General features: G+C 50.5%; 1 pseudogene; it reads left to right on the top strand.

Moving 5' to 3' along the window:
* The first annotated feature begins 5,549 nt into the window (after positions 1-5,549).
* On the top strand, positions 5,550-6,809 carry LOC137205633 (STARD3 N-terminal-like protein pseudogene; annotated as a pseudogene).
* The last annotated feature ends 337 nt before the right edge of the window (positions 6,810-7,146 follow it).

The following is a 7,146-nucleotide window of genomic DNA, read 5'->3' as shown; positions in this document are numbered from 1 at the left end:
TGTGAGAAATCACAGAGGTGGTGGCATTCGAGTTGGGCCCTGGAGAAAGTGTGGGTGTTGGATGGAAAGAAGCCTTGCAGGGAAAGAGAACAGCCAGTGCAACGAGGCAGGTGATGGGGAAGGGAGAGCTCCTGGGACTGGGACGTGGCTGGGAGCCCGTGGTGTGTGATGGGCGGTGTGGAGACACCACACAGGGAAGGACCTCCTGTGTTGCACAAGTTACTGAGAGGAGAAAAGTCACCTGATTTCGGAGATTCGTTTTTTTACATATTAACCCCTTGGTTAATTCACATTTAGTCATTCATTTGACAAACAGGGATTGAGTGCCTAGTCTCTCTATCTTAGCGCTGAAGACAAACCAATGAACAAAACACACAAAACCCTGCCCTCCAGTGCAACCGACTGGCGTTCAAGTCCTCGGCCAGGCAAATTTTCTGAGCCAAGAACATCATCCTGAAGCACGTTCCCTCAGCCGAGCGCTCGTTCCGAGTTAAGGGGAAGGAAAGAGGTGTCTTTCTCTTTCTTGACCGGTGACTTCTTATCGTAAATACCACCAAAAATTTTTGAAGGGTTTTCATGATGCCCTAGACGTAAACTGTGATGGCCTGGGGGTCTTATGAAAAAAAGGATCCTTCTGGTATTTCTGCTTGGGGTAAGTAGCCCAGCTCTTCTGCTTTCTCCAAAACGGAGGGACACATCTGGACCCTCCTAGGACATGTGATTCTAGAACCCATCTCTGTGGTCAGGCTCCAATTTGAACCCACCAAAGACTACATTGCCAGCAACATGGAAGAAAGCCACGTTCTGCCCCAGCCTCAGGATCCCCATTTACTGTGGCCGAGGAGAGGAGACTCTGAACCACAGGTAACTACGAAGACAGCGCTCACGTAAAGATAGCCTCCCCTGCAAGATGACAAATCTTATTTCCAAGGTTTCCTGACTTTGTTGGTTCACGGTAGCCTGATGCAAAGTGCCCTTTGTAATGCTGTTTGGACCCATGTCTTAATCACGGTCAACTCGCTCTGCTCCGTGCCCTGGGGAACTCTCACGGCTCTGGGGTTGAGGCCCTCGTCGTGCCCATGTCACAGGGGAGGAAGCAGAGAGAGAGCTGAGGCATCTTGCCTCAAGTCCACGGAGCCGGTGAGCTCTGACTCCAGAGCCCAACACTCCCTTGCCTCCATTTTTGCAAATTGCAACTGTGTCCGATTCTAATCTATTTTCCACGCAGAGCACCTTTTTTTTTTTAAGGCTTCAAATGCAGCTACCTATTTTCCACGGAGGGGTCCTCGGTTCCTGTTAGTGGGGCAGAAACGCGGAAGGCACAAGACAATTGTGGACTGTCATTGCTAAGTCATTTCCCTCCCACCTCCCACCCACCGCCGGATGCCCACTCCCCTCTGAGTCTGCCCTGACCCAGCCATTCCTGACCCTGACGCACCCCTGTGGCAGCAACCCAGGCTGCTCCTGGGGGAGCACGACCTGTAGAGGAGTTGAAGGCGATCTTCCACTACCACGTTTTTTGGGCTGAAGACCCCGTGACATCACTCTATTGATTCAACAAGTATTTATTAAATACAGCTCCTACTTAGCCTCCAAGTCCCTGTCATCGAGTGCCCCTTTGTCCACCGCTGAGGTGTCACTGTGACCTAGACAAGGAGGGACACACCGAGGCTCCCTGCCCAGAGACTCTGGAATAGCAGCCCCTGTTCCCATTGCCCACTAGGTCTTCCTTCCCATCAGTTTGGGACACTCAGCTTCCAGGGGTCAAGGGCCCCATGGGAAGCAGGGCTTGGCACTGGCCGGGTGTCAAATCAGCTCTGCTCCCCCTCTGTCCCATGTGGGACTCCTGGGGCATCCATGTGGAACCCAGATAAGGTGGATGGGGCTGCTGATTAGGAGTGAATAGGTTGCCCAGAGGCAAAGGAAGCTGCAGGTTGGGAGAGAGAGGGGGAGCCCCTTTCAGGCAGACAGGAGGGCGGGCTCCGCCTGGCTGGAGCTTCTGGGAGCCTCCCTCCTTGTGAGTGAAGGCAGTGTCTCTGGTGAAGACAGGCTCTGGATTTAGTGGGCAGCTGAGGCAAGAGCCAGCACAGGAGCAAAGGGTATGGCCCCAGAGTCACGACAGAGCTGGCAGCCGAGGGTCTCGGGGGCTGGAGAGGTTCACTGAGGCTCTGGGGGAGGAGGGGGCGCCTTTTATAGGATGCCCTTGGCCTCACCCGGGGGCAGAGATGAACGAGGACAGTCAAGGTAGGGAGCTCTGTGTCGGGGATCTGTCTACCTTCAGGGAAACCGTGACCCGGGAGAGAAGACACCTGGAGGGCCGAGGGGACAGAGAAAAGCGAGAAACACACCGGCCCAGCCAACTCTGTTGGCCACCCAGATGCCAGGCTGGGTCACACCTGGAAGCAGTCCCCAGCCCTGCACAGGGACCAGTGGGATAAGAGACCCAACATCCATCTGCTGGAAAGTTCATTTAGTTACAGGCAGAGCATCTGACCGACTCCTGCCCGGCCTTGCTGATATTCACATCGCACGGAAGGTAGGAGATGATGTTTTCATGAAGCGCTGGAGCTAATTCTGATCAACAAAGACGAGTGGGCTGGCCAAGTGGAGGAAGGAGAGATCCTTAGGGGGAGCACTATGTCCCTAGGGTGAAAGTCAAGCACACACACTCTGGTGGGATGGATCCGCAGGCCAAAGCCAACTCCAGCCTTTCCTCTCTGGGTGACCTGGGGCAAGTGTCGTGGGCTGTATTTACTTCCTGGGTCTCTTTGGGAGAATTAAAGGAGATGAAGTATGGAAAGCCCAGTGCCTGAGGGTCAGGAAGCATTTAATGCCTATGAGCAATTATGGTTATTTCACTAGCAAGGAGAGAAGCTGGAGGAGTGCTGGGAACGTAACTTAGACTTTTAGGAAACAAAATTCTGACTTCATGAAGAAATCAGCCTGGAAGGGAAAATTACATGAGAGGGTAGGGAAGTGTTCAAGTATGTCATTCTGACTGTGCTATTTAGACAACACATTGTGGGCAGGAAGTGGTTAAACTGAAAGGAGGAGCAGAGAAAGGATGACTCAGGGACTGAAGGTGACAGGGTGGAGGAGGGGCCGTTTTCCAGGTGGTCCCTCGCCTTGCTGCTACTCAGAAGGGCAAAGCTAGCCCTAAGCCCCTCAGCCCTGCAGGGTAGCTCTCAAAGAGAAAGCAGGCAGTGCAGGGGTGGCTCTGAGAGAGGGCCTTGCTAAAATGCCTGCATCTTCAAGGAACTCATCAAAAGAGTACAGGATGGGCTTCCCTGGTGGCGCAGTGGTTGAGAGTCCGCCTGCCGACGCAGGGGTCACGGGTTCGTTCCCCGGTCCAGGAGGATCCCACATGCCGCGGAGCGCCTGGGCCCGTGAGCCATGGCTGCTGAGCCTGCGCATCCGGAGCCTGTGCTCTGCAACAGGAGAGGCCGCAACAGTGAGAGGCCCGTGTACCGCAAAAAAAAAAAAAGAGCACTGCCTGTGTATAATGAAAAACGTTCCAGTCTTTTCTTTTGCAAGCAGGGAGAAGTGAGGTTGACTAAGCAAGGGTGAGGTTATGAGGGTCAAGAGTGAGGAGAGGGAAGGTGAGTGTGTTTTCCTCTAAGTAGCGGAAATAAACTTGCCAAAGTATAGAAGGGAGCTGCCTCAGGGCAGAAGGTAACCCGCACCTTGTCTAGAGGAACTGGGGCTCCTCTGGGGGTTTCCACAGAGGCAGCGGCAGAGTCGACGTGGGTCTGAGTCACCTGTCAGAAGCAGAAGGAACACCGCCCTTTCTTCCCAACTCAAGAAAGTTCCTTGGATTGAAAGTAAATGAGAATAACGTTCTTACAGGACTAGCGTGGAATCTGCTCTAGTGCATATTTTTAAAAAGTAAATCACCTGCAAATTTCAGTATTTTATTAACAAATCACTCGTGGCCACGCCAAGGTTAAATGAGTGGACATGGGTCGACCAGCAAGACAGCAACAGGCGGTGTGAATGGAACACTGTCCTCAGCCCTGACCCATTCACCAGGACCCCGGGAACTTGGAGTCAGGTGTGGCTGGCATGTTCTCCACATCTGGGATGACACCCAGACCACCTGACAGAATCAGGATCCAAATGTTCTTGACAGACTGAAGTGAGGGGCATCTTGGACAGACGCATTTTAAGAGAGAGGACAGACTCCAGTACTCGGCCATGAATGCACCTGTCACAGAGGGGCTGTCGGCAGGCAGGTTCGACGCCAAGTCTCCAGAGTGAAGGGGCCACCACAGAGCAAAGGCCCTAGGTTATATGAAGAGGCCCGTAGGGCAAAGCAGAGCAAGGAGGGGCCCCGGGATGGGGGCTCAGGGCCCCAGACAGCACTGGGCCCAGCAAAGCTTCCTCCCTGGCTCTGCTGCCCTCACCCCACCCCAGGCTCTCCCCAAACCCCCATCCATGACCCCTTTAAAACAGACATCAGGTCTCAGCATTCCTCGCTGGCCCAAACCCTCCTGTGGATCTCCACCAAGCTCAGCAGCGCGTCTATGTCTCGTCAGTGGTGGGTCCCCACCTGATCTGGCCCTGGCCACCCTGCCCGAGCTCAGGTCCTAGCACCCTCCCCCTCACTCACTCTGCTCCGCCCGCCCTGGCCTGTGGGCTGGGCCTCTGCACTCGCTACTCCTGGCTGGAATGCCATCCTGGCCACCTCCCTTCACTCAGGTCTCTGCGCAAACCTCACCTTATCCACGAGGCCTCCCTGACCCCCTCAGCCTAAAATTGCACATCCCCCATCACTTCAATCCACTATCCCCCTCACCCTGCTTCATTTCTCTTCATCACCACAGGACAAATCATCTTTTTGTCTGTTTGGTATTCAAATGCAGCTGTGTCAGAGCAGAGGCTGAACTCTCCACTGCAGCTCTACCCCAGCACCGAGGCCAGTGTCTGGCACGCAGTGGGCGCTCAGTGACCCACATTTATGGTTGGATGGATAGAAGCACGGATGGATGGACGGATGGGTGAGTGAGTAAATGAATAAGAGACAAACTTCTGGCTCAGAGCTGAGGCAGACCATTGTCTCCAGTGTCATGTGCCCCAAGGACAGATGGTGGGACACAGGGAGTGAAGTTTCTACTACACAGGAAGGGCTTCATCACCATCGGAGTTGTATGAAGGCAGCATAATGAGGGTCCCGGAAAATGCCTGAGCTTTAGAATAATCCAGATGACTTGGTCAAAAACAAGAGAAATCTGAAAGAAAACAATTTGGTTGAGAACAAGGTGAGAGGAAAACAATTCAGCCCGAAGGACGATTTGGTCTAAAAAAATATACTCCACCTTACGTTTCAAACATTGGAATTTTGATGTAGCAGCAAGTGGAGTGCATTCTTTTGTGCCTTTTCAAGTATTTTGCTTAAATTTCAGAAGAGTTTTACTCTCTGCTTTAAATTTCTAGTTAATATTTTAGCTATTTCTTTTCATTCTGTTCATTTAAAAAAATTTGTTGTGCAGCCTCGGGCAGCCAGCCCGGAACCACCTGGTGAGATCTCTTCTCTCTAGGAATGGTGGAGCTGGAGAGAGGCTCCTTTAACCCTCCTGCAGGATGAACCCCCTGCCAGAAGACATGGAGAACGCTTTCATGGGGAGTCAGAGCTCGCACGCTTCCCTGCGCGACGTCCATTCCATCAACCCCACGCAACTCATGGCCAGGATTGAGTCCTATGAAGGAAGGGAAAAGAAAGGCATATCTGACGTCAGGAGGACTTTCTGTTTGTTTGTCACCTTTGACCTCTTATTTGTAACGTTACTGTGGATAATAGAGTTAAATGTGAATGGAGGTATTGAGAACACGTTAGAGAAAGAGGTGGTGCAGTAGGACTACTTCTCTTCTTATTTCGATATATTTCTTTTGGCAGTTTTTCAATTTAAAGTGTTAACACTTGCATATGCTGCGTGCAGACTGCACCATTGGTGGGCCATAGCGTTGACGACAGCAGTGACCAGTGCCCTTTCACTAGCAAAAGCAAAAGTGATCCTCTCAAAGCTTTTCTGTCAAGGGGCTTTCGGCTACGTGCTGCCCATCATTTCCTTCATCTTTGCCTGGATCGAGACGTGGTTCCTGGATTTCAAGGTGTTACCTCAAGAGGCAGAAGAAAACACTCCTGATAGCTCAGGATGCCTCGGAGAGGGCAGCACTGATACCTGGTGGTCTTTCTGATGGTCAGTTTTATTCTCCTCCTGGATCCGAAGCAGGATCTGAAAATGAAACTGAAGAAAAGCAGGACAGTGGAAAACCACTTTTAGAACTATGAGTAAGACTTTGGTTAAATGTGAAAAACCTTCACTGAAAGTCACCAGAGGGAAAAAAGGACTGGAACTGGGGGTCTCCCTATTGAAGGCTGAAATGGTGACATCCACTGCTGACATTACTGATCGGCTAATAAAAAATTTATTGATTGTAATACCTCACAGACATGGTACCATCTCCACATACATTTAGTCACCTGCCTGTGGCTGGTAAGATAATGTCATGATCCATCCTGTATTCAGTGAGACTGAGTCTGATCTGTCATTGAGTAGTTGCAGAAAGTCTTGTGCTGTGTTCCTGATCAAAGGACTTCTTAATATATTGGAATAACACTTTTTTAGTATGCAAAATATCTTTTTATTTTGACTTGCAGAATGGAATTTTTTTGTTCCATGTCTCGGATTTCTTTTGTCTTTCTTTTTTAACTCCCTACATTTCCCTTGTGTTTTTTTAACTCACGCACATGCACTATTTGTACAATTTTAAAAGGTAATAAAATCCAACATATCAAAATGAAAAAAAAATTTATTATGAAATGTCACTCATACAGATAAAAGTACATAAAACATAAATGTGCTGCATAGTATATTATTATAAACACCACCCAGGCAAGAACCAGGACGCTGCCAGCCCCCAGGCGCCCCTAAATGCCCTTCCTGACACAGAACTCTCATAACCCAAAGGGACAGGTCAACCCTGCTTCTGCCCTAATCACATTCTTTCTTGTCTTTATAATTTTGCCTCCTGAGGAGACATCTGTACCCACTGTAGTTTAGTTTTACCTGTTGGTTTTAGAACATTTTATAAATGGAATCACAGCGTACATGTCTGTGTCTGGCTTCTTTCACTCAACAGTATGGC

This window comes from Pseudorca crassidens, chromosome 14 (assembly GCF_039906515.1).
Source record: "Pseudorca crassidens isolate mPseCra1 chromosome 14, mPseCra1.hap1, whole genome shotgun sequence".
In the NCBI taxonomy this organism is placed as follows: Eukaryota; Metazoa; Chordata; class Mammalia; order Artiodactyla; family Delphinidae; genus Pseudorca; species Pseudorca crassidens.
This window is presented reverse-complemented; position numbering and strand designations above follow the sequence as displayed.